This window comes from Cebus imitator, unplaced genomic scaffold (assembly GCF_001604975.1).
Source record: "Cebus imitator isolate Cc_AM_T3 unplaced genomic scaffold, Cebus_imitator-1.0 Scaffold0, whole genome shotgun sequence".
Lineage (NCBI taxonomy): Eukaryota > Metazoa > Chordata > Mammalia > Primates > Cebidae > Cebus > Cebus imitator.
Window position 1 is genome coordinate 19,643,535 of NW_016107315.1, and position 27,813 is coordinate 19,671,347.

A 27,813-nucleotide genomic window follows, 5' to 3' on the forward strand; every position below is an offset into this window, starting at 1 on the left:
TCCCTCCCTCCCTCCTTCCTTCCTTCCTTCCTTCCTTCCTTCCTTCCTTCCTTCCTTCCTTCCTCTCCCTTCCTCTCTTCCTTCCATAGTAGCTAAGAGGCACTGCTGAGGGCCCCCTAGGAATGCTTCTTGTCTGTCCTCTGACACACACAAGCAGTATGTTCATGATTTTGCTTCCCTTGAGACAAGTAGGGGCTGCAAAAATCCCATCCCCTCTCTGGGTCTGTATTTCCCCATGTGTAAACTTTGGGATTGGATGAGGGAATTCACAGGGCCATCCTCAGCTCTCGATCACCATGTTCCAAGCCTGGGCTTGGGGTCAAAAAGTCTGGATTCCATATCCAGGGACTCTACCACTTATTCTGTAGCCTGTACAAGTCACTTTCCCTCTCGGACTGCAAATGAAGAGATTTCCTCAGAAAATTGCAGAAGCCTTTGCCCAGGATTTGCACTGCACTCATGCTTGCTGGATGGAACGGAAAGGGTTGGATTGTAGCTTCTTTCCAAAGGCCAGCCAGCGCCTGACTTCTCTTCCTCCCGTCTAGTTGGAGAGTAGGAAGGAGACCCTGAGGCCAGCGAGCCAGGAGCTGTCAATCCCTTCAGACCAGACGCCCCAGGTTACCCCTCCACCCCCACCCCCAAGCTGTCCCCTCTGAGCAGCTGCCCAGGCCTGAGTTCTGACGTCTAGACAGATTTGCAGGAGGCTGAAATAACACAGTGAACTCAGCAGGAGGGACTGAAAAGCTGCATTAGTAACCTGGCTGGCTTCAACATCTCCCTCTGGGGCAGCCTCCTCAACCCTGGCACAATCCGTCTCTTTTTCCCTCAGCCCCAACACCAACACTGCGTCCAAAATGATCTTCTCTGGCCCAGCTCCCTTCCCAGAAGTGGCCTGTAGGTGGCGTCGCAGGGCCCCGTTTTAATTGCATTATATAATATAACCTGTTTACTAAATCATGTAATCAGTCGCCTTAGGATTTGCAGCCTGGGATGTGTATGGAGAATTGGACTTTGAGTCAAATTTAAAAACAAATAAAAATGAGAGGCAGCTGTTGCTGATAGTGTGATATTCATCTTTTGGAAACAAATTCACCCCAGTGCTATAAATTATGCCTGGAAAAAAAGTGTTGCTGGTGGAATGGAGTTGGCTAGGTCTCCTCTGCTGGCAGCTCACAGCGATGAATCTTGAAATAACGGTGTCAGCCTGTCACTGATTTCATGTGACTCTGTGGATTTATCTAAAGAAGCGCAGGCGTGTGGGTGCACGCGAGCACACACACACAAACACACACACGCACCAGGTCTCTCTGCAAAGCCCATAAGGGTAGAAGTGACAAACCGGAGGCGGGGTGTCTGCCGGAGCTCGGTGGTCCCTGAGGCTTGGTGGTTGGAGTTGGCACCGACAGCTGAGCAGTGTCAAGGATGAGGTCAATTTGTGGTGGCAGAGGAGGACAGAAGGGAGAGAGAGGATGCACCGTGGGCTGGGAAGCTTGGCCATGTAAGCAGGGCTCTGTCACCTCCAAATCAGTTGTCCGATTGAAATGTTTCAAAAAGAGGGAGAAGTGGAGGCTCCTGGAGGGGAGGACTAAGGAATTTGGGAAGACGGGTAAGCTTCCCAGAGGCTGCTCCCCCTTACAACACAGCAAACACCCTCGCCTGCCTCTTCACCCCAGGGGCTGTGGTTGCTGAGAGGAAGCTGGGGACCCTGAGGATTCAGGCAGAAGGAATGTGGGGCTGAGTGGGTGCTGCTTTCTGCCTGTCTTTCTGATCCTGGGCTGATGGGGCTAAATGGAGATCCCCCAGTCTGATGAGGTCAGGCTTGGAGTGGGGCCTGGGAGCCAGGGAGGGAGGTTGTATCTATGTTACTGAAGGAGAAACAGGTGGAGAGGAAGTGAGTGGGATTTGCACTCATGTCAGACACCCTTGTTCACTCTGTGTCCTGAAGGCCGGCTAAGAGGTCAAAAATAAGCTGCGACTCCACAATGACCCAGGTCCCAGGGCGCGCTGCACCCGGCATCCTTGCAGAATGTCACAGCCAGAACACCTGCTTCCCTACTGCCCCTCCAGATCCTCCCGGGAACACTCAGTGGGGAGGCAGAGACGACAACCAAGACAAGCAGACGCTTTGGCCAGCCATAGCTCTCCGTACTAATTGTCATTTACCACCTTTCTGGGAAGCCAACTTGGGAGGTGGTGCCAGGTCATGCCCTAATATCACGATGCTGGTGCCCAGGGAACAGAGTGGGAACAGAGCGGAAGCCAGCGTGAGCTTTGGCTAGGACTCCCTGCTTCTGACTCCCTGAGAGATTTGCAAATCTCTCTATCTCAATCCTCCTTCAGCCCTTAAATGCCACATGGAGCAAATGCGCTTTGGAAAAGGTAAGGGCCTTCAGTGAGACCAGGGAAACCAGAGACCATTCCTACCCAACCCCCAGTTTCCATCCCAAGGATTGTGGCCTCCCCCTAATGGCCGGTGATCCTACTTCCAAGGGCCTCGACCTCCTCTCCCTTCTCTGCCCTCAAGACCATTTTACTGTTTGTTCATTATTCATAGTGACAATATGTCCCCAATGTGGCCGGGCCAAAAGATCACTTACGAACTCACTGACCCCAGCCTAGAGATGAGCAGAAGCTTACATTACAGACCCACACTGCAGGAGGGGATGCTGTTTTCCACCCTGGGTCCCTCTGTGTCCATGGTTCACTATGGGAAGGATTAGTGGGCACACAGGCAGCATGACAAAGCAGCGTTTGGGGACAGGACCCAGCACCAGGTCCATCACCCTCCTCAGCCACTCCCTCCTCCGTGGACAGGACTTACCTTCCTTAAACTCCAGTCCCACCGGGTTTCCCAGAGAGGAGCCCCACCGTCTTGCCCTTTGCTGTTGGCCATGCCACTCTGGTTCACACAGGAGCCAGAGTTCCAGGGCTGCAGCCTCTCCTCCTTGACTCCCCAGTTCAGCTATTTTTTAACTGGGCTTCACAACATGCAGCAGGGGAGTTAGAGGAGCAACCTCCGCCTGCTCCCACGCCCTCTTCCTGGTCTTTCTCCTGCCTCTCCACACCAGGAACCAGAGTGTTGGAGCCCCACTTCCCTCCCTGCCTCGCTGTCACACCTTTTCTGGCTTCAAAAAGCCGCTGATATATTTTACAAACTGAAACAGCAATTTAATTCCCCCTGATAGCGGCAATTGTCCATTAGATCTTCCTACCGAGGAGCTTAACAATAATTCCTTTCATCCAACTGCTTGCTTCTTCTTGATCTGAGTATCAATCCCATAAATAGCAGGCAGGAGTTCTCACATTACTCTCCCTCCAGCTTTTAGCATTTTGATGAAGATTCTCATCTCCTCTTTAAGCACTTTACAACTTGGCAAATTTTCCCCCTTTGGTTCCTTTAAACAAAATAAAACAAAAAACAGAAAAAAAAAAAAAAAAAAAAAAAAAAAAAAAAAAAAAAAAAAAAAAAAAACAGCATGCCGGATGGAAGGGGAAGCACAGGCCTTGCATTCTGCTCGCATAGGTGGTAGGCACCTTCTCCCACCTGGAGGCAGGGGGATGGCGGCAATGACCTGTAGTGGGTCCTGTCTGCTGAAAAGTGGGTGCTGTTCTGCCCCAAAGGGCCATCGCTAATGTGTCCCCAAACTTCACACTCACCACACCTGGGTCCTGCTTTTGCAGCGATGCTCAATTTAGAGTATGTCTGCCATGCCATGAGACCCTCCTCCTACTGTTCACCCCCAGGAATGGAGGCAGGAGGGGGGCCACAGCTGCTGCCCTGGGGTGGTCTGAGTCAACACTCTCCCCCAGCCTGTGGCCCCCTTGGAATCTTCTAACCTAGAGAGGGGATTCTGCCCTTTTTCTTCCTCTCCAGCCCCCTTCATCTCTAGCCAGACAGAGTGGGAGAGGTGGGGAGGCCCAGGGAAAGGAGAGAGCTGGAGGCCTTTTATTCAATTCTTTTTCTTTTTTTTCTTTTTTCGACAGGCAGGCAACTCCAGGGATCAGACAGCAGAGAGCCCTCCAGGTCCTCCTCGGTGGCGGGTAGGGTGGATTGTCAGGGCACCTGGGAGCCCCGGCTCCCCCCTCCCCTAGAGACACTATCATGTGCTCTCTCATTTGCACACACACACAGAGAAACATATCTAAAAATGAACTAGGCACTGAAGTCCCCCTCGACAAGCCTGATTCCCAGGTTTATTATTATTTGTCAAGAGCTGACAGCAGCCGCTGCTCAGGAACCAAGCTGAGAAAACAACACCGGCCAGGCCCCTGAGACCCACGACTCAGCAGAGACAGACAAACCGCTCCAGAGCTGGGATCCCAGGTGGAAGAGTGGGGAGCCACCTCTGGCGGCCTCCTGGGCTCCCTTCCTTTGGTAAGCCTCTCTCCTCTGGGGCAGTCAGGAGGGCCCTGACACTCCCTGGGAGCTGGGGGGAGAAGGAAAGCAGGGGTGGGGGACCATGTAAGGTGTGGGCAGGGCGGGCTGAGTGGGGGCTGGCGGGGGAAGAAGGGCATGGAGGTGAGGGACCCTGAAGCCTGTGCATTCCACCCCTGGTGCAACCTAGATTCTCCTGGAGACAAAGAGCTAAGAGGGTCAGCCAGGCCCCTTTTCTCTCTGTATCTGGCTAGATGACACCTCATTCCAATTTTTAAAACTTGCCTTTAGAAAAAAAAAAAAACAAAAAAAACATCAAGAATCAGGGCTGTGGAAGCAAGTGGCTCTGTGGGTTCCACTTATCATGGAAAATCCACTCATTCCTGACACTCCCACACCCAGTCAATGCATGCCCTTCCTGCGCCTTTGTGGTGGTCCAGGCGGAGCTCACAAGAAACAGGATGGGAGCTCTAAGCAGAGCCCATGGCAACGGGATCAGCGGGAGGAGGAAAGGCTACCCCACCCTGGGTTCTCACCACCCCCTTGGAAGGAGGGCAGGTACACCGGCTCTTGTTGCTGAGCTGCAGGAAAGGCAGCCCTGGGGAAGGGAAGATGACAGCCATGATGCGAGAGGAAGTGACACGGCCACACAGACACACCCCAGCAGACACGCCTTCCATTGCCCCCAACCTAAGATGCTCTCCTGCCTTTTGCTGTGTTTCTTATTCGCCAGCAAGGTGTTCTGTATTTCACAGCCGTGCCCTTCCCTTCATCAACACCTGGCTCCAAACCCTACTGTCCCATGAAGGCTTCCTTCCCTTTTCACCCCAGGACAACACGTGGGAAATTGTGGCGGGAGCGATAACCATGCGTGTTTCCGTGTTTTGGAAAATCTGCTCCTCACCCCATGTCCCCTCTTGCCCACTGGCCCCTGTTCCCCCAGCAGACAAGATCATGGCTCTGCCTTGCATGTTCATTAGGAGAGAAGGGGCAGCCTACGGAATATGACTCCACAAAGTCTGCCTCCTTATGGAGCCTCAATATATATACACGGCTATAGTTTAATTTCTTTGGCTTACTCTTAAAATGTAAAACAAACCAATCCAAGAAGCATAGCCCTTTAAATCCCAGCAGCCATTTACACAGCAGTGAGAATAAGTGTGTTAGTTCCTGGAGCCAATTTGAACATGAGTGAGATGATAATATGGAATTAGTAACAGCTGCCACCCATTGAGCCCCCCTCTGCCCCAGGCATGACGCTAACAGCAGATACGGATCACCTGGTCTCTTTTTCTTAGCCAGACGGTGACGGCATTACGGTTGTTCCCATTTGAGGATGAGCAAACTGGGGCTCTGAGGAAGTTTCCAGATGTTACATACAGTCTGATCCCAGAGTCTGCAGGGTTAACAGGAAGTCTCAGGGTGAAGGCGGGAGACAGCAGGAAGGAACTGAGACTCCTTGAAGTTGGAGAAGTGCTGAAAAGGCGAGGCTGATTCTAAAACCAGGTCGCCAATTGAGAGCTGGGCCCTCCAATACTGGCTGCCCTTTGACTTTCACATGCCCTGATTTTCCAAGCATCATGTTATACTGACACCACTAAATGTCTTCTGTCTTGACGAGCCTGGGCTTTTGCACATCAGTTAACGAACACATGCTCTGTGCCTTCCCACGGTGGGGAAGTTCCTTCTATCAGCACTGTCGTCCGGCGACAGCAGTGTGTGTACACATTTTCTTAAATATTTCATTGCATTTTGCTCTTATTATTTTATAAAAATGAGCGGGAGATGGGAAAATGAAAGCGCTGATACCAGCGGTAAGTAGGGGCCTCATAAACGCAATACGACCGAGACAAAGATGGAAAACGTCAAGCGAGTTGAAGGCGGCAAATCTTGAGTCTTCATCGTGGACTCACTGGACTGTGTGTTCAGTTAGGAGGAGAAGGAACAAAATTAAAGAACACAAAATGATAGAACTATATGGCTGAAGACTGCATCTCAAAGGCAACGTATAATTGGAATCTGATCATGTGTTGTAGGTGTCTGGGAGCTGAACTCCGGGAAGGCAAGGGGTACCCATGAAAGCCAGGCTGCCTATCCTTCACCCTGCTCTTGGCGACTGTGGGACCAGGGCTCCGAATCATATTGACTGGGATTTGGCCAGTGATTCTGTTTTGTCATACTGGACTGAGGGGCCCTGCTGGGGCCCAGGAAGAGCGAAAGGGGGTTGACGGGAGCGTATAGGCAGCCTGCTCTCTGTGACCATCTCCACTTGGCCTTCTTTCCCCACATACCATGGCTTTCCAGAGACCACCCACCACTGAAAGAAGTCCCTGTTCTGGAATGAAATCTGTCCAAATCTGTCCATGACACACAGGCTAAGAGGCAGCTGGGTCTATCTTGGCAAAGCCTGTCCAGTGGAACACTATCAGTTTTTTCAAGTTGGGGCATCCCCTCTCTTGTCATATCTCCCTGAGTCCAAGATTTATCCTCTTGCCAAAGAAGCCCCTTCTTGTTCACTTCGGAGTCTTTTCCTCCTCTCTCAGCCCCGAGAGATTCTAGGCAGCAGTCTGAATGGGCAACCAGTGAGCCAGCAGCAGGGTTATTACCCACAGCCTCCGAGGCAGGCGGCTATTAAACAGAAGTGCAAGGACGGAGCTGTGTTCTACCTCACACTGGCTCCGGCTGTTCTCTGCCAGGTCCTTCAACCTCTAGCCTTGGAAAGGGGGCTGTGGTTCTCTGGCTCCTAAGAGGGAAAACTTTAGTCATGTGCTGGCCCTTTTAGCTGCTCTCAGACACAGAGGAGGAGTGTTTCATATTAGCAGCAGAGTCTTTGAATACTAGGAACGGGCCTGAAAATTCTAACCTGCATTGAAGCTTAATTCTGCCTTTTGCAATGCAACCTATTTCCTGTCATTACGGTCTGGGAGGAAAGAAAGAATCTTGCCTTTAGCACAGAATCTTTGTAGTCTTGAAGTTCAAGACTGTGCCTTCACTTTGCCCTCTTGTTTCTCCAGTGAGATGGACCCCGTCTCTTATGCCAGGGCAAGGACCAGGGGATGGAAGAAGAAGAGGAGAAGAAGAAGGCAATTTTGCACAGTGGACTCTGGCCCTCAGGGACCAATTAGGATGCTTAGAACGGTTACTCATCTTCTGGGATCTGAGCATTTGTTAGTCTGGATCTTCCAGGGTCAAGCCTGTCCAGAGAAAAGGAACAAAGTGTCTCCACTTCCAGATCAGGAGGTTCTGTCCAGAGCAGGTTGACCAGAGCAGGCAGGGTGGTGCCTGTAAGATGCCTGCTCCCGGAGCCAGTCTTCGGGATGGGAAAGAGAAGTAAACAGGGATCCTCCTCTAAGATGACTCCCCAAAGACACAAGTTTCTCTGGGGCTGGGGGAGGTCCCTGCTGTCTGCAGCCCCCTCGGAGCTTTCTTCTCTGTTTAGGGCCTGGCTGTCTCTGGTGAGAGCCTGTGCTTTGTGGCTGGGAAGAGCAGTCTGCTGTCTCTTTGTCCTGCAGTTCATAAACATGAGAAAAAGATATCACTTAATGCGTCACTTGCCGAGGTCAGGGATGATTTCACTGGCAGAAGCTGTGTGTGCATGTGAGCTGGGGAAGTGTGGGGAGTAGGGGAGATGGGCAGAGGGAGACAGGGAGGTGAGGAAGTGCATTTCAGAATGATGGGAAGGTCAGGCGGAGAGCTCCCCAAGGGGGACAGAGAGCAGATGCTGGGGAGATGGAGGGTCCAAAGGAGCCACTCACAGTGGGAAGCTGGCTGCTGCAGCCATCCTGGAACCCAACCTCAGCCTTTTCTTCACTCTTCAGGACATCAATGCTTCTTCCCCAATTCCAGAAGCAGTGGGAACTCAAGGCACTAGGGCAGATTGTCAGACGACCAACAGAGGTGGGAGAGTCCTGAGTTGTCGTGAGGTCTGACGTCTTCCCCAGGCAAACAAGGAAACTCGCCCAAGTCCATGCAGCAAGTTGGAGACAGGGTCCTAATTAGAACCCAGGTCCCAGGTAGCAAATCCAGGCCTCATTGATCAAGCACCTATTCTCTGCCCGGCACCATGCAGGGCAGTGGATGTCCCAGAAGGAGGAAACAGAGATGACAAAGGAAAAGAAAAAAAGACGTAGCAAAATGGAGATTTCCCTGTGCCGAAGCAGGCAGGTGACTTCAGACTGAAAAGATCCCAGCGCTAAGAAAGGAGAACACAAAGAAACCTCAAGCCCCAACACATCGTGCTGAAATCAGAACTTTAATGGGAAGAGAAGAGAGAACCACACGTTCCCATGGATCCTCACTGCAAGATTAGAAATGAGATGGTGCAGCCATGTCATCAAGTTCTAGGAGAAAAAGGTTTTGAACCTGGGATTCTGAGCACAGTCAGATTATCAATCAAGTGTGAAGACAAAGCCTGTGTTGGACATGTGAGAACTCAGAGTTTATTTCCCACTCGTTGATATAAAAAAATAACTAGAGGTTGTAGTCCAGCAAACGAAGAAACCCGAAGGGGAGGAGAACACTGAACAAGAAAGAGCAGCTGCTCAGGGCGCCGGTCATGGCACCACGAGGCTCAGAAAGCCCTTCCGCAGCAGCCACGTTGTGACGCCCCTTCCACGGGCCATTCACACTGCTTAGCTCTGCGACTGAATAACATTGCCATGCCCACGGTGGTTTTAATGCTTTTAAACAGATTTCCATCTTATAATCACCTATAGAATGCAGAGGTAAACTACAGCAATGTAACAGAGTATAAATCTTTTAAATCTTAACAATGTAAAATAACAGATAATTTATTGTTATGCAAAATATAATATATAAATCTATATATAGTGTGTAGTATATTATATACAGTATAATACTATATGGCATACTATATCCTATATATTACATAATATACAATTATATACTATAGTACATAGCAAACATATGTATTATAGAACACAGCACATAACATACTACATACTATTTTATTTATATACTATACTATATATAATAGCATGTAGTATAATATAATAGAATGATATTTATGTATATTACATGTTATATAATGTATATTATAGTAAATATTATATTTATAAATATAATATACAAATATGTTTATTATAGTATACATTATATAACATGTAATATATAAATATTATATATACTATATAATATGTATATTAAATATATATTATATATTTTTATATATTACATGTTATATATGACATGTAATATATATATTATAAATATTATAATAGTAAATATAATATTTATTATAATATACATTATAATCACTATATGTGATTTTTAAAATACTGTATATATTATAATATATAGTAAATTATATATATACAATATAATACAGTGTATAGTATTATATATTATATATCATGTATACCATATTATATATACTATATAATGCTATATACTATATTATATATGGAATGTACTAGAGTATATATTCTATATTTTTTAGTATTATGTATAATATGTAGTGCTACGATCTATAAAACACATAATCTCTAGAGTATATGTAATGCTATCTGGTATGTGTTATTCAGTATATCACTATTATTTTACATTATTAAGATTTAGAAGATTTATACTTAGATGAATATATAGCATACACTATATATTGTGTATATATGTTACATAGTATATAATGCTATGAACTAAAAATAGATATTATCAAATGTAGTTTGATAAAAACTTATTAAACTAATACAAATTGGAAGGGGAAGGGGAAAATTTGTGTTAATTTCCTCAACTTTCGGTAACAGAGAGTTAATGGATAAATAAACTAAGAACAAAGGACTTAAGCATATTATCTAATGTAATAAATGTTGGCCAGCAAATAGCTAAAGCCAGAAGCTGTTCACTGTGGTTGACTTTAGATCGTGAGCCTTGTGTGTAGAGGTGGGGGTAGGAAGCGAGAGTTTTTATTTTGTACCTTTTACATTGTTTGCTTTTTCCTCTCACACATTGTTTACTTCTAATTTAAGAAATAACTATAATAAATAAACAATGATACCTCTATATAATAGAAAACTATGCAGCAGTTAAAAGTAATGGAGTAGATCTATTTGTTTTGACCCAGAAAGCTGTCAATCATATAACTTATGTTAAACAAGCAAGTTTTTAGAACAATATTTAAAATGTAATATTTAATTGTGTTATAATAAATGGTAAAACCAATAAGACGTAGACCCTACCTTCAAGAAGCTCCCTGACCATGTACCCCCTTCTGTGCCCTCTGCCCTGGGCCATCTGGGCTGCTTGGGACCTCTTTCCTTTGTAAGATGTATGCCTCTTATTTGCTTGCTCATCTGTTTCTTAGGGACGGGGTCTCCCTCTGTCACCCAGGCTGGAGTACAATGGAGCAATCATAGCTCCCTGCAGCCTTGACCTCCTGGCCTCAAGCAGTCTTCCTCCTCAGCCTCCTAGGTAGCTGGGACTACAGGTGTGTATCACCATGCCTGGCTAATTTTTAAAAATTAATACCTCTTTTGCAGTAGATAAGAACTATTTTGTGCATATTTCAAGTAACAACTCTAAGTTCTTGATTATAAGTGCTCAGTCCAAAGCCTGGCCTGGATGAAGCTGTGCAAGAGATGAACAGCTTTCTACACAAGTATCTGGTGGAGGGAAGCAGAGAGGAGAATGAGAATTCAAGGACTACAGGATGTCAGGGCTGAAAGACTCCTCAGAGAGCCTCTAGTCCCCCTCCCCACTCACAGAGAAGGAACACATGTGAGGCCCAGAGAGGGGCAGTGGCCAATAAAAGGTCATGCGGTTGAATTATGATGTACAGAAAAGGCAGAACTGGGCTTGTGAACAGGCGGACTCAGGAAACACCAGACAAGCTGAAGACTGAACTGGGACCTGAAACCACGTGGCCTGCAGAGAATCCTACAGGGAGTTCGGAGGGGGCCCATTCAGGAGTTGCTCAGAATGCAGATGGCTTGGCTTTGCCAAGCTCTGCTCAGAATGCAGAGGAGGCTTGGACAAATCAGGCCGCATCACCCTTCCCTAGTGTCCATGGTAGTGGGAAAGAAGCAGTTTTAATATTGGTAGAAGGGGGCGCTTTGGGGCTCAAGGGAAGGGGCTTGCACAGGAACTGGTTATTTTCTGAGCATTTCTGATGCACCAGACATTGTGTGAGGTGTCTTCTTGTGCATACTCTCATTTAATTCACACAGAAGCCCTATGAGGTAATTATGATTACCACAATTACAGAAAGACAACGATGGTAAGAAAACATAAGTGTCCAGACACAGTGGCTCATGCCTTTAATCCCTGCACTTTGGAAGGCTAAGGCAGGCAGGCCACTTGGACCCAGGAGTTAGAGATCAGGCTGGAGAACATGGCAAAACACTATCTCTACAAAAAAAAAAAAAAAGAAAAGAAAAATCAGGGCAGCATGGAAGTGCATGCCTGTTGTCCCAGCTACCCGGGAGGCTGAGGCAGGAGGATCACTTGAGCCTGGGAGGCGAAGGTTGCAGTGAGCTGAGACTGCCACTGTGCTCCAGCCTAGGTGACAGAATGAGACCCTGTCTCAGCAAAAAAAAAAAAAAAAAAAAAAAAAGAAAAGAAAAAGAAAAAAAGAAAAGTTATATAACTTGCCCCAAATCCCACAGCCAGCAAATGGCAGAGCTAGAATTGGAGTCTAGGTTGGTCTGGTTCCAAAGCCTAAGCTTCCTCAAGGAATCAGAGGGTTCCAATAACTATGTGTTCACCAGCTGAGAAGAGGAGAAATATCTCTCCTAAATGGGAATACAACAAATGCTATTCCCTTCCAGAACTATGAGTATGGAATCAGCTCCTTTACCCAATCCATGACTACCTAGGTACACTGGCTGGCTCTTGAGAGCTAGGGTTTATGTTTGCCCAACAGAACTTTGAAAATCCCCACCTCAGAGGCTATCAGTATCTGGGGCTCCCTTTCTCCCAGCTCAGAGTACCTACAGTGCCAAGCTCAGAAGAAGATGGGCTAGGACCTAGCGTGAGTATAGGGAGGAGAAGATGCTGGAGTCCAGAACTCTTGACTTCCAAGTTTTCAGCCCCAAATCTGTCCTGTACCAACCTCAAAGGCATATGACTTGCTCTTGCCACTCCTCAGCACTGGCCCTAGCCTCCTCCTATGTCTCCCTAGGCACCTCAACTTCCATTGAGCCCTGACTTTGGGGAAGGCAGGCAGGCCCGGGAGAGTATGTATGTCAGTTAGGGTTTGTCGTTTACACGTGGAGATCATTAACGAGACTTATTTTTAAATTGTAATTGCAAAATGTAAATGCTCCCCAAACCGATGTGTAATTGCTACCCCCTCCACCCCAGCCCTTCCCCTCTGGTGCCAGCTTTGCAAGGAGAGAATTAGAAAATAAAAAGGGGGTGGATTATGTAAGCAAAATGATTTTAAAAAAAGAGAGCGAGAGAGCTAAGAATTTAAGTGAGACAGCTGGCAGCTTCTCTGATTGCCACACTTCCAGCATTAGCTGCAAAAATTGTCCTTGCCGGTTGCACCCATCCAAGCAATAGTGTCAACCGTGTTTAGTCCCTGGAACAGACCATACTGTCACTCACTTAGCAAGATGGTTCAGTGGCCAGAGTGTGTGTGTGTGTGTGTGTGTGTGTGTGTTTGTGTGTGTGTCTCGGGAGTGAGAGGGCAAAGATCAGGGTGGTATCTGAGGTTGCCTCTATCCCATCCATCGAAGCCTTCCATTCTACAGGAAGACATAATTCACAGCAGGATTAGCAGTTCGTCAACCCTGTTCCCCATATTCTACCATCGCAGGTGATGGCAGGAACACTTCCATTCTCCCAGGCTCAGGCTGGCCTGTTTGGACTCACATCTGCAGCCTCAGCCTGCAGAGAGTTAGGACTCTAACGGAGAGTTCAGCAGGACAAGCCTCAGTTCTATTCTCAGTTCCAGAGAAAGCCACTGAACTTGGGCAACAATACACTTCACATGGATTCACCAGGTATAGAACTCTTGTCCTTTTTTTTACCTTCTTCCCATCTTCTTCAAGCCCTGCCCACAGCTGCTGTCTACAGTGAACTCCCTGCGACATCACTGTGCACACAGACTCCGAATGTTGTTGAAAAGACTGTCAACTTGCCCTGGAAACAGGCGTCACCCAATCCACACTCAGTGAAGACTTGACCCACATAGATGCCCTTTCCTCGGCTTCCACCTTGAGGGGCTACAGCTCTCCCATGCTGCCCACACTTTGTTGTACCTGGAACACAGAGTCCCCAGACAGGAAGAAAGACAAACGTTGCTTCCAATCTCTCCTCAGACATGTGGTCCTCTGAATAGACTAACTAGCTGTTTGGGGAGCTGGGCAAAAGGACATCCAGCTTTGTGGTTAATTCTCCCTCATTCCCTCTCTCCATGGAAACCAGCTTTGTGAGAAATTTGGCAATGATTTCTGCCACCAAAATGGAGACGGATGAACTGTAAGGTCGTGGTGGCCCTAAGACATCAGGGAAACTTACAAAATCCTGGGCAAGGTCCTTTGGAGTTGGGGCCCAATCTCACCATAACAGACCCAGCCCTTATCATGGCATACTGGAAAGAGAAAAGGGTTGTTTTGGATAACTAGGTTTCTAAGTCCCTGCCTATATTGATACTTATATCTGTGAGATCATGAAGTTACTTAAGGGGATTTAAAAAAAACCCTATCTGATAAGAGGATTAAATGAGTTTCTCTATTCAAATTGCTTTATACATTCAAAAGAACTGTTTTTCAGAGTTCATCAGGAACACCTGGGATGCAGTTTCCTCCATATGCATCAAAAAGAATGCGGGTTCCTGAGTCCTAATCCTGACTCAGTGCATCAGAAGTTCAGGCTTTGGGGTCCTGGAACTGCATGTTTAAGAGGCCCCCACCCCCAGCCAGGTCATTCATAGGTGATAATGTTTGCTCCAGAGGGTGGTACAAACGTGATCATCATCATGATACTATGCAAGGCGCCACCCATCGGTATCAACAACCATTTATTGTTCATGGAATTCGTAGATGAAAAGAGACAGGAATAAAAGGCCCAGCCCTTGTCCTCAAGGAGCTAAGGAGATAGCATAAAGACATGAGAATAATCATACAATGATTTGCTTTCTAAGGTTGTTCATGTAAGTGTCAGCTCATGTTCTGAGCTGGTTTCAGAAGAAAAGATAATCCGCCTGGGGGATTTAAATATGTGTTAAGGGATAGAAGAGCATTTCTTACTGTTCGGGTGATCCCGGCGGCCTCTGAGATGGTCCTCAGGAGACTCACTCCCCTCTTCCTACTTCCAGCTGGGCCAGAATTTCTTCCTGTCCTCTAGAGCCAAAGCACCTGCAAAAAGGTAGGGAGCCCTCAGCAGGAAGGCAGGAGGTGCAGGGGCAGCCTGGGCTCTGTTCTCCCCTCTCCAGGCCGCTCCGGGATATGCTCTGTTCTGTAATTTCCCTTGCAGCCATTTTCCCTGTATTTGCCGTTCAACTCTCTCCCAATGTGGTCGCTGAGGCCCACAGAGCCACTGTAGTCAAGCCCTGGTCACTGTTGAACGCGCCCTATTGTTGCCCATCTGGCTTCCTGACACCAGGTGTGACCAAGGCCCTCCCCTGCAAGTGTGGGCAGGTGCCTGTGAGTGATTTCTGCCGTGCTGGGAAGACCAGAGCTGACATCTTGTTTTAAGGCTGTGGGCAAACTCAGAGGAATGGGTGACAGTGATAGATTTGTCAGGCATGCACACAAGTTGCAGATCCACGTGATAGCAAACTTCAGCTGGGGTCTGGAGAGGCACTAATGCGGTGAGGGGTCCAGGGCAGCAGGGAGGAAGAGTTGGTGGGGAGTGACCCCAAAGCAGCACTTAGCAGTAAAGGACAACCTGTGGCCTCAAGGTGGCTTTGGCTGCACAACTTATTTTTATTTTTAGATTAAGGCAAATTAATTTTGTTTCTCAATATTTGAAATGGACCATGGTGTTGGCGAATGGAAGCTGGGTGTGTGGCTGGACACTTCTCAAATCGACCCATCAATTTCTCCTTGTAAATGAGTTGCTAATTGGACTTCAGTGAGGCTGTGCTTGGAGCCAGGATGGCAGGGTCGGGGGAGCGGGGGCTGCTCTGAGGCCTGGGCTGTACTTTCAGGGCAGCAATGGGGAGCACCGCTGGCCAGGAGGGCCAGCCCTACACCAGAGGTGAATGCATCTTTAACATTTGCAGTTCCTTCCTAGTTAACACCATCTTACTCTCTCTGTAAAAACACATTTGCACCTCAGTAAAGAATGTAATTAACTGGTGACCTGACAACAGGAGGAGCTAAACAGTGGCTCAGGTCGGGAGCTGCAAGGGGTAGTGGTGTGGTGGCAGGGTGATGGAAATGTAGACATTTGCCTGAACAACTAGGTTTTATTACCTCCCTTCTGGTGTGTGTGGGTGCGCATGCACACACGCACACACCGCTAGGAGGTGAGGGTAGCAGAGAGACAGCATCCGAGATCCTGAGGGAGGTTTGAATTCCTGGTGGCAGGGGAGAGGAAGCTGGGTGTGCTGGGAGGTGGGATGAGCTGAAGGAAGCAAGGATAGGCAGGGTGGTTTGTGAATTTCCATTAACAAAAGCTCTCTGAATTGAAACAAAACCCCTCCCTTCTTTGCACCCCAGGCTCCTCCCAAGAGGAAATAAGGGATACCAGCCATTGCCTGCCCTGGGCAGCCCCTGGAAGTGCCCAAGAGATCAGGACCAGCTCAGAGGCATCATCATGGTCCAGTTACTGCTAGCTCGTTCCCCGCACCAGGCTTCTTCTCCATGTGAGCTTGTCTGTGGACTCTGTGACTGACCCTAGTTCTGTGGCCACCCCAGCAGCAAACCTGGGAGATATGCTTGATTCCTTTTTCCTCCAAGCCTCATCTCCTTTTCACTCCTCCACCACTCTCCCATGTCTCATCCCCTTCCAGTCAGGGCTGCAGATATCCGTCCTCCTTTCCATTCCCAGCAGCATAAGCTGCAGAAAGTCCTTCTCCCCAGCACCATACCCCTCCTTCCCATCGTCAGCCCCAGAGCACACCCCTACCCGGATGCTTCCAGGCAGAACTACTGGGGCAGGCAACTTCATCCACACTCTTCAAGGTCTCGTCCATGCCAGGCACTGCCAACAGAGCCGTGAGTGCCTCGCACCTGTGACGGGTTTACAGCTGTGTCACCACCTCCTCCAGGAGTTCAATGACTTCCTGCTCAGAGAAGGCCCTCAACGCACATCTGCTCATTGTGTAGAAAGCAGCTGGCCAGACTGCCTTTCTAGACTCATCTTCCACCCTGCACCAGAGGCTCTCCACTCTCCACCCACTCACAACACTTGCCATTCTCCAAACCCGTCCACAACTTCCCACTCCCCTCAATGCCCGATTCTGTATGTCAATCCGATCAGATATTTCTATCTGAACCATTCTTCAGTGTTCATGCAAACATTCTGGCTGCTACCTCCACAGCCAGAAGTAATTTTTCCTCCTCTGTGCTACCCAATAACATGCTGCTTGTCATTCTCTGAAAGCTCTAGTCACATCCTGTCTCACGCTGTGGTTATCTTAGATATCTTTTATCTCCTTCCAAACTATAAGCTTCTCATGGGCAGAAGTCCTATCTTAAACCCTTATACTTTTTTTTCAGTTTACAAAGTACTTTCATGTGCAATATCTTCTTTGACTCCTAAAGCAACCTTTAAAAGTAGGTATTTTAATATAATGATTTTGTTACCTTTAAAAAATAACAAATGCTTTCTATGGAAAATAGATAAATAAGAGGAAAAATGTTGTTAGTTGCAATCCTACAATATAAAGATAAGCCATAGTTAATATTTGGAGTAAATGCTTCTTTCTCAAAAACAGTATCATATTTTCCTACTGTTCACTAAACAGTCTTTTATATTTAACAACATATCATAAATACCTTTTCATGTAGGGGAAAATATAATTTTAATGATTATAGCATTCTATTCATGGATATACTCTAATTACTCAGACAACTTTTTAACATTTGTTGTTTAGATTATTTCCAGTTTTTGCTGTTATAAACACATAATGACTATTCTTGCAGTAGACTTTTCCTCCAGACTTGATTATTTTCTTAGGATAAGTTTCTAGATGCGGAATTGCCAAGTCCAAAGGTATTTGCATATTAAGGATTTTTTACAAATTCCTTGCAGGAAGGTCACACCCGTTTACATCCTATCAGCAGCATATGAGAGACCCCTTTCCCTTGCCAGGTAATTGCTCTTATTTTGTAGATGTGGGAAACGTGGCTTAGGAAAGTCAAGCACAGCTCTTGCCTAAGAAAACAGACAGCAAGTGGTGTGTCTTCTGACTCCAGACATTTTGTTCTCCCAAGCTCTCTGCTTTTCTTTGCCCTTCTATTTCTTACCAATCCAGAGAGGGTGGTTGCAGTAGTAAGTGATAAATTAATGTTGCACTCCCCGAAGGAGAGGTAAAGGCGGTGTGCCCTGAATGGTGGGATAGGCCATTGCTTGGAGCTTTGCTACACTTGATCTTAGCCAGAAGGCTGAGAAGCGATCCTGGGAGCTTTGCTAACATCAGCCTTTTCCAAGTGCCTGAGGCTGACTTAGCAAATGACAGATCTGTTCTTGGGTAGCTTTTTACTACTCCCTCCTGCCCTGTTCTGGGAAGGTACAAATCGCTTCATTTTAGTCCCCATGTATTAAGAATCTACCTTGTGCTGGGGCCTGGGCATTAAAGACAAAACACACACACTCTGTCTCTGTCCCTCTCTGTCTCTGTCTCTCTGTCTCTCTTTCTCTCCCTGTGTCTCTCTCTCTATTCCTCTCCCCCTCTCCCTCTCTTTCCCTGTCTAAGTGCTTACAGTCTAGTGGACAAAATAGAAGGTAAAGAAATGATTGTCACCCACAATGTGTGTATGATGCTGCTTCTGACTGTCAGCTTCCGGATCCCACAATGGCTGGAGCAGGGCTCAGGGCCAGGGTCAGGGCTGGGGAGGGGAGGAAGCCCTGCCTGCCTGGTATGGGCTCCAGACTCTGTCTTGTTCATTGTGCCATTCCTGGCACTAGGAGCCAGCCCTCTGACATCCTGCCATAGCCACTTGTTTCTTGTCTTTCTGCTCTAGCTGAGCCTCTGCTGCCCCCACCCCAAGACAACATAGAGGAGCTAGAGCTCCTCAGAGAGGAATTACTCCAATATTAGGGAAAGAAACTGACCCTGCTGTCCACTCAGGGATTAATAAAACACACATTTGAGAGAAGAAGGACGATCAGAGGTGACACCAGCATGTCCCCTAACAGGGCACCGCTTCAGGGCTACAATATACATGGAATTCTCCTTCCCAGAACTGACAACTGCCTAGTTCCACTTGTTTCCCTACAGCCTAGCGAAAGCTACAGGACATAAATACAGCCTGTAATCTCCTTCCTGTCACTGCCGGCGATTCCGCCAAGCACAAGCGGGGCCATTCACATGATAGAGGGCCAGGATGGCAGGGAGAAAGAGACCCCCGATGGCCGCGGCCATCCTCCCAGCCCCCACCTGCCTCTTGCCCTCCACACTCAAGCTGTGTGCCCATTTCTAGACCACAGGCAGAGAGACCCAACACTCTCCTTCTCATCACCATACAGAGCTCTTCCCCTCTAAAAGCTAATAAGCAGCCCAGCAGGCAGGGCCAAGATACAGATGCAGAAAGTCAGAGAGAAATGGAAGGATGAGAAGACACGGGGCTGTGTGACCCGATGGCCCAGATGGTTCAGGGGACAAGAAAGGAAGCAACAGCTTCAGATTGAAGATACAGTCCCTTTGTCCTCATGACCTCCCACCTCCAGCACTTTAGCTCTCACAGGTCTCTCTCTGCCTATCCAAGTTCATTCTACTCCTCTACAGGCATGGGCAGGCTTCCCCACAGATCACCTTTGCCTGTTTTACCACCTTGTGCTTAGGCTTTCTGAAGGTGAGTTGGATAGGAGAAGACCGAGCCTCTGGAATCTCTGGATAGAGATCCAAACCAAAGACTTGCCCCCTGTCCACTTTGGGGAGGTTACCCCATTCTGGTGTCTATCCCAGGAGCATAAAACACCAAGGTTTATGTCCCAGTTGGCCCAAGAGCCTAAAAAAGAATCTGTTCTCACTCTGGAGCCCACTGAGGGCCTTTTCTTCCATGAGTGCAATGATGAAAGTGTGGTTTGCCTATATGGACACTCCAGCAATCCCTAACAGCTGATGTTTGTGAATCCTCAGGCTTCACCTCCCTGCTGGGGGGTGGGGGTGAGCTATGGAGGCGTGGCAGCCAGGACCAGCTTCCCCACATGTTTGCTCTGTGAGTTGGATGAAATATGCCACCCGTTTGAATTCTGTTTCATCATCATCATTACTGGTTTTCATTATTGCCAGCTACAAACAAGGGGCTGGACCTGACAGTGTGACATTCTCTGATCTCATTCTCTGACGATGCTTGATCAGCTTTTAAACTCAATTGTCATCCCAAGGAAAGCGTCAAATTTCACCAAAGCAATGAGGCTGATCTCAGAGAGACCAATCGTCTAGAAAGAGAGGGGCCCTTTGGAAGCTAAAATAATTCATTGACTGGTTTATGCTGTTTCTCCTCTGCTCAGAAGTCTATAATGACTTGCCAGGTCCTAAAAAGACAAAATTGAGATTTCTTAGCTTCCATTCTTCCCCTTCATAATCACCCTGCTACCAATCTTACCTAATCCCCCACTACTTTCGAATCTGAACCTCTTCTCCAGCCAGGCCAGGCTGCCACCACCTCACAACCAAGAACACTTCTCCCCTCCCCACCCTGTGTGAGCTCCCTGGACCTCCTGGCCCATCTGCCATGCTTCCCTTTCCTCTGTTGTCCGGGTCCCATCCAACCTGAAAGACCAGCTCAAGTCCTGCCTTTCTGCAGCCGAATGAAATCAGCCTCTTGCCCCCATCACCCTATGACTGACCTTTGATCTTACTCAATTTCATGAACCCCTGCATGGTGCATGAATCTTAATCTCCTCAAAGGCATCATAAGCTTTTGATTGTGAGGCTTTGATATTTCTCTTATTCCTTTCATGACTACCTAACTTCGTACTGTGCCCACGGAGATATGGAAAGTGTTTTTCCTATCACATGAAGAGGAGCTGCTACTAGAAAACATTAAATCAGATCAATGCTGGACCAGTTCAGTTGATGGTTTGCTTAGTTATTATTATTATTAATTACCAAAGGTATTACAGTTCTCTGTATATCAATGTGTTCTTGAATCGAGAGCTGTTGACTAAACTATGTATTACTTCGCATGATTCCTGTACTAATGCTAAGTGAACGTGGGAGAGAGAATACAATAGGGTGGAAGGGTGAAGTCAGACAACCTTGAATTCTAATCCTAGGTTTCTGTCTTCCTAGCTGCATGATGTGTATAAATCACAGCTTTCCTACTTCCATAAAATGGTCACGATAATATCCAACTCACAGGATGCTTCCTGGGATTTGATGGTATTACGTTAGACGTGTGATACGCTTAGCAAATAGCAAAGGGCTCAGCAATGACATAGACTAGGCCTTTCATAAATGGTCACTTGTGACAGTGATAGTAATACTAGCTTGTTTCGACATCATCTAGCAGAATCCTGCTCATCCTCTGAGACTCAGCTCTGTTAGGTTTTCTCTCAGGGCCACTGAACCCTATACAGATGTCTGTTACTTCCTCCCTTCTTCTCCCCTAATACCTGGGACCATATCTCCAAGACAAAGTCCAAAGTCCTTAGCCATGAACTTCAGGATGTGCCACTGAATTATCTGTTCCTTGGTGTGTCCCTCCCACTAAGCTCTGAGTTTCCAGAGAGCAGGGACTCTGTTCCTCACCGTGAACTTCCAGCCCTGGCCCAGCCTCAGGTTCAATGTGCATCTATTAAATGAGGGAAAGAATGGATAAGCAGGAGTGCCGGAAGCAGTCAAGAGACCTGGGCAGAGTTTGGCCAGTCGCAAATTTTCTGTCTGGAGACAGGGGTCTGGGGAAGAGATTGATAACTGGGAATGGATCAGGGAAAGGAAATGTCTACTTTAACTCAGCTAAGACCAGCCCACTCGAAAGGGACTTTGAAAAAAGCCTTTTACTTGCCCAGCAGGATTTTCTTATTTGGGGAACCTTCCGCCCCATCAGAAGACTTTGACATTGAATACCTCTGAATACCTCTGAATACCCTGCCTGTCTCTACCTTCCTTACCAAACCCGGCTCAGCCTCCTTCTCTTACTCCTCCGCTCCCATCCCTTTCCCTAGTGGTCCGACCCTCAGCCTCTGAGTCCCTGCTCTCTCCCCCAGCTAGCCTGATTGATGACCATGGGTTTCAAGGCAGGCTCCCCAGCACCAATGGCTCTCTCCAGAAGCAGGTGAAGGTAAGTACATCTTGGTACAATCTGTTTTTGCCGCCCCCAGATAGAGTAAGCTACGTTTTTCTCCTTGCCATCACGTTTTTCTCCTTGCCATCTCCACGGCCACACCTCAGCTCAGCAGTTGCCTCTTGATCCATCCCCCTGGGGGCTGCTGCATCCTCCACAGTCTGCGCAAGGACCGTTCCAGCAGCCTAGAGCATCCTATGCACAGTTCTCTTCACACTTAGCCAGCCACATTGTGATGGTCTGTGTACTACTCTGCCGTCCCACTTGATTATATAATCCTAAATGGAATCTCAAGCCTATTGAGCTCCCCAGAGCCTCATATGTATTTTGAACATATAAGGTGTTCAGCATATTTGTTGGATGAAGGAGCAAATACATGTATATATTCAGCAGAGGACATGTGAAGTATACAACACACCACATGCTGATCTCCTTTATGGAGAACTATATCATCCAATTTATTATTTAAGCCTTCCAGCAACTTGGGAAAGTAGTTATTATTAGTCCTATTTTTAAAAAGGGAAAACTGAGGTTGGAAAAGTTAAGTGACTGGCCAAAAGACACAAAACTGGTGAAGGGGTGAAGGGAAAGAGTGGAGTCCAAGGGCGCTGTTGTGGCCTCCTTGGAACAGCCCCTGGGCACCTGCCCGCCTGCCCATCTAGCCCAGGAAAAGCTGTGAAGAGGCTGAGCTGCTTCTGTTCTGCCTCTCTTGGGAAATAAACAAGAAGAATTCTTCTTCTCATCATTTGGTGAGTCGGTGACATTTCATTTGACAAAGAATCTAGGAAAAGCCTCTCTTGGGACTAGTTTTGGGACCAGGCTCTGATAATATTGCTTTATTGAAAAAGGATGCAAGGAACTGAGCTCCGGATGGCCTTTTACATGAAGTAATTTATGCAGGAAATGAGAAATATATATTTTTTTAAAGAAACACACATTGATCTATACAGTCACAAAGATGGCAGTGATAACAGACACACACACACACACACACACACACACAATCCCAGAAAAACTGTCACAGACACACAAAGGCACAGATTCCAATTCAGGGTCATGCCACGCTCAGCAAGCAGCCAGAAGATTCCAAGTCAGATGGATACAGAGCCCTATTCTCACACCCACTTGCAAAACAGGCAGAACGCTCTCTCCGACTTTCCCTGCCATGCCTTCCAGGAGAAATTGAGATTTTCCCCACACATGTAAATTTTCGTTATTAAGGAAGGCAGAGGAAGCATGACGTTGAAGAAATTAATCTCTCTGTGCCTCCCTGCCCTTCTCAGCGCTCTGTTTCCTCCCATGATGACCACATCGCATATGGAGACGGTGCCGATCCGATGACCTGCGCCCTGGGGCACAGCTTCCACTCAAGGAAGATTTACACCTTGTGCCTTGCAGAGATTTCGGTCATAACCAGCTCCTGGAGGACAGCAAAGGAAGGCAACAGGAAGGTAAATGAAATGTCTGTAAAATTCTCATTCAGGTGCTGCTGAGAAATGAATTTCTGAAGTGGAAGGGATGGTAAAAGGATTTTATTTAAAATGCCTTTCTCCCTAGGCTGTTTGTGAAGAGTTGGGATTCGAGAGGATATCTGAAAGTTAGGACATCCCTTCCAGCCATGGTGATTTTGACTTGGCTCAAAAGAAAGCCCAGGATCCCTGTTCTTACAAAATTGGCACCGAGAAACTCAACAGATGCTGAAAACGCACCAGGAGCCAAGATACCTAGCTTCTATCCATAACTCTCCTGCATCAGCACGTCACTGCTCTGGGCCTCAGTTTCCCCATCTGCAAAGTGAGGTTAGGACCAGATGATTCCTTCCACCATGGTCTGCATCAGGGGACTCCTCGCTCTGCCTTGGTCCAGTGTTAATAAGGCTTACGTACTGCTGTTTTCTGCAAGATGCTGTATACAACCCAAAGCATGTCCAATCCAATCCCATCTGTTAACTTTTTGTTTACACTGTACTGTAACTTTGGAAGGTTGGTAGTGCTAGTATCAATACACCCATTTTACAGACAGAATAAGCAAAACTAAGACTTAATTGTCTTGGCTAAGGTCACTAAAAGAATCAATACTGAAATTTCAAGTTGAACTATTGGGATATTCAATGGAAAGGTGACCTGTACACTCTAAGGGAACTGGGGGACACAGGTATGATGGCAGATGGCTAACTGCTCCCCCTTCCAGCTCTGCAGCCAAGCATCTGCCACAGAGATGCAGCAGTGAGGGCATCATAATCCATGGGGAGTTCTGGTCATGAAGCTGCCCAGGAGCCACTGGGCTCATCAGGATTAAACCCATGACAGCAGTGCCACCCTGGGTGGGGCGGGAAAGGTGGTCATTTGGGGGTTTTACTCCATGGGAAATGCAGAGGATAGCCCCTTGTGACTGTGTCTATGTCATAAAGGACAGGGCCCCTCAGCACCCTCAGAACGATGATGAGAACAGGGAATGTTGGGGGCTGTAGAACAAAGGGGAAGAGTCTGGAGGGATGGCTACCAGCACTCGGATGTGCCTCCCGAAGCTAGGCCTCTTTCTGCACTACTGTTCCCCATATTTCTCCAGTACCCTCTAAATTCCAACAATGAACCCCAGGACCTTAGATCACCCACTCCTATGCTCAAAATCATAAATGATTATTTTTTAAAATATGACACATCTTTAGTGCAGGTATTCGAGACCTTTCATGAGGTGGCTCCTACCTAACTTCCAGCCTATGACTCTCCTTCAAGGATGCTAGGTCAAGGGCTGGTAAACCATGCCCTATGGTCTGAATGTGCTTCTCCAAAATTCACGTCAAAACCTGATCTCCATTGTGGTGCTAATAAGAGATGGGGCCTTTTGGGAAGTGATTAATTTATGAGGGCTCTGCCCTCATTAACGGGATTAGTGACCTTATAAAAAAGGCTCCAGCAAGTTCCTTTTACCCGTCCCCTGTGTGAGGACGCATAGAATGTCCCATCTGTGAGAAAGGAGCCCTCATCAAACACTTGAGTCTACTGATGCCTTGATCTTAGAGTTCTAATCTCCAGAACTGTGAGAAATAAATTCCTGTGTTATATATTACCCAGTCTAAGGTATTTTGTGGTAGTACCTCAGAAGGACTAAGATATAAACTCACAGGCCAAATACTGAGGCTGCCTGTTTTTGTAATTAAAGTTTTATTGGAACACAGCCATGCCCATTTGTTTACTATTGTCTATGGCTGCTTTCCACTGTGATGACAGCATTAAACGTGGTCAGCCCTCCATATCCACATCCATGGATTCAACCAACTGTGGATAGAAAATATTTGGAAAAAATATTTTCATCTGTACTGAACATGTGCAGACCTTTTTTCTTGTCATTATTCCCTAAACAATACAGTAGGACAACTATTTACATAGCATTTACATTGTATTAGGTATTATAAGCAATCTAGAGATTTCAAGTATATAGGAGGATGTGTGTTGGTTATATGCAAATACTATACCATTTTACACAAGGGACTTGAGCGTCTGTGAATTTTGGTATTCGTGGGAGGTCTTGAAACCAGTCCCCCACAAATACCAAGGAATGACTGCAGTTGCAACCCAAAACCGGAAATATTTACTGTCCGAAATTTTACAGGAAAAGTTTTCTGATCTTTACTCTGGGTTATAGTTAAACTACACTCGCCCTCTGCTATATAGATTCCACTTCCACATACTCTAATAGCTGAAATACAGCTCATTCCTCAAGGACTCAGCTCAAATATTATTTATTCTGTGATGCCTCCTGAATTGCTACAAAGAATTGCTCATAGTTCTTTAAAGCCACAGCACATTGTTAGGATGACCCCACAATTTATCATCCAAACTGGAGTAATTTTGAGAGTGAAAGAGAGCACAATGACTAATTACACACCAACTACAGGTTACAACTGAGACCACGCCAGGCAAAGCAGGTTGTGTGGTTGCAGGCATGGAGTGCTTCTGTCATCCTGCCTCCCAAGAGTTAACTGTTTACATATCCAGCTCCCTCCAGGAGCAGCATGCTTAAGGGCAAGGGCAGTGTGGGGATTTTTGACCCTCAGAGCATCTTTACACAGAGAATGTGATCAATTCATATTTGTTCAGATAAAAGAAAGAAGGGCTCTGGCCCTAAGCTAGACACAAGCAGTTTCTTTAAGAACAGCAAGCTGGAATAACAGAGGACAGAGGAGCCATTAGCTAAATAGGGAGGAGGTGCTTGTAGACAATGGAGGTTGCAGGTTTGTGTGTCTCATGGATCCTGTATGCCTAGCCATTTCGTGCCATTTCGGTGCCTGGAACACCAGGAGTCACCCCACCTTTCTGCATCTCTGGCTCCCCTGCAGCCCACCCTCCTGTCCTTCCAAACCCAGCCCATTCATCCTCTCAGCTCCTACGTTCCCTCCTGACATCTGGTCTCACGGAGCCTGGGGTACATCTCTTGTTCTATAGGGTACCAAGTGCATCTCAGTCCTGGGTCTGTAATGATCAAAGTGGTTGTAACTTCCTCAATCGCTGCTGTGTTAGGAAAGGAGGGGTGCTAACACAAGGGCTATAGCTTATTTCTGTGGATTCCTAGGTTCCCATTTGAGGCTGAATACTGTGTAAATAGAATTTAAATATGCATCTTCTTTCATAAAGCACCGGAACATTCTATAGACTTCAGCTCACCAAAATGGGAGACAGGAAGCAGCAAGGGATTACAATGACCCATTTAACATTCTTGACACTCTCCATCTGTTTTCCATTAAACAGCTGGAGAGATCTTTTTGAAGGTACACATGTCATTCTACTACATGCTTATACCTCCCTTGTTTCAAGCACAATATGGTTTTCCCATTCTTGAGATCAACGTCAAAATCCTTACCATGGCCTAGAAGGTCAGTCTGGCCCTTCCCACCTTTCCAACCTCATCTAACTTCCTGTATGGCCTCTATCCACCCAGGCCTTTGTTCTCTCAAAGAAGCCATGCTGCTTCCCACCACAGGGCCTTTGTACAAGCTACCTATCTTCCTGGAAGGTGCTCTTTCTTCATCCCCTTTAAACTAGTAATAGCCTGCTTTGCTTTCACATCTCAAGAGTCACTTCCTCAGCAGAGCTACACTGATCTCTCAGGTAAGGCTCCTTTGTTATATGAATTTCTTAATTCAGTTTGAGAATGTAATTAATGTTGTAATTATACAGCATCTGTGATTATTTGAGCAATGCCTGTTTTCTCCGTTAGGCTGTAAACTCCATGTGGACAAGGGCCCAGGCTTGTTTTGCTCATCTTGAAACCCTAGCACCTGGCAGCACTTCAACATACACAGATATATCTCATTTTACTGCACTTCACTTTGATGTGCTTTGCAGATACTACATTTTTCACAAATTGAAAGTTCACGGCAACCCCGCATTGAGCAAGTTTATCAGCAGCGTTTTTCCAACAGCAGGTACTCACTTCATGCCTCTGTGTCGTATTTTGGTGATTCTCCCAATATTTCAGACTTTTTCATTATATGTTATGGTGATCTTGTGCCATAAAATGTACCCCTATAAGACAGTGAACTTCATCCATAACTATCATGTGTGTGAGACACAAGAATTTTAAAATTAAGTCAATTAATAACCCTACAGTGACCTCTAAGTGTTCTAGTGAAAGAAAGAGTCCCATGTTTCTCACTTTAAATCAAAGTTAGAAATGATTAAGCTTAGTGAGGGAGTCATGTCAAAAACTGAGTGTATTATTGTGTTCTCACACTGCTATAAAGAACTACCTGAGACTGGGTAATTTATGAACAAAGGAGGTTTAATTGACTCACAATTCTGCATGGCTGGGCAGTCCTCAGGAAACTTACAATCATGGTGGAAGGGGAAGGGGAAGCAAGAAACACTTTATATAGCAGCAGGAGAGAGGGGTGAGGGGAACTGCCAGACACTTTTCAACCATCAGATCTCATGAGAACTCACTCACTAACACAAGAACATCATGGGAGAAACTCACCCATGATCCAATCACCTCCCACCAGGTCCCTCCTTGAACAGGTGGGGATTGCAATTTGAGATGAAATTTGGTAGGGACACAGAGCCTAACTATATTATT

General features: G+C 46.8%; 1 protein-coding gene across 7 annotated transcripts in view; it reads right to left on the reverse strand.

Annotated features, from left to right (window-relative positions):
• Positions 1 to 27,813, reverse strand: part of PKNOX2 (PBX/knotted 1 homeobox 2) — a 267,999-nt gene that overhangs the window by 87,477 nt on the left and 152,709 nt on the right. For 4 of the 7 annotated variants that reach the window (XM_017523819.1, XM_037736405.1, XM_037736394.1 and 1 more), the window contains one exon: positions 14,584 to 14,691. The exons of 2 other annotated variants lie outside the window; for them this stretch is intronic. The gene's annotated coding sequence lies outside the window, so the exon portion shown is untranslated. Of the gene's footprint in view, positions 1 to 13,852; positions 13,926 to 14,583; positions 14,692 to 27,813 lie in introns of all 7 variants that reach the window. One more of the 7 variants, XM_017523828.2, reaches the window with a different exon arrangement.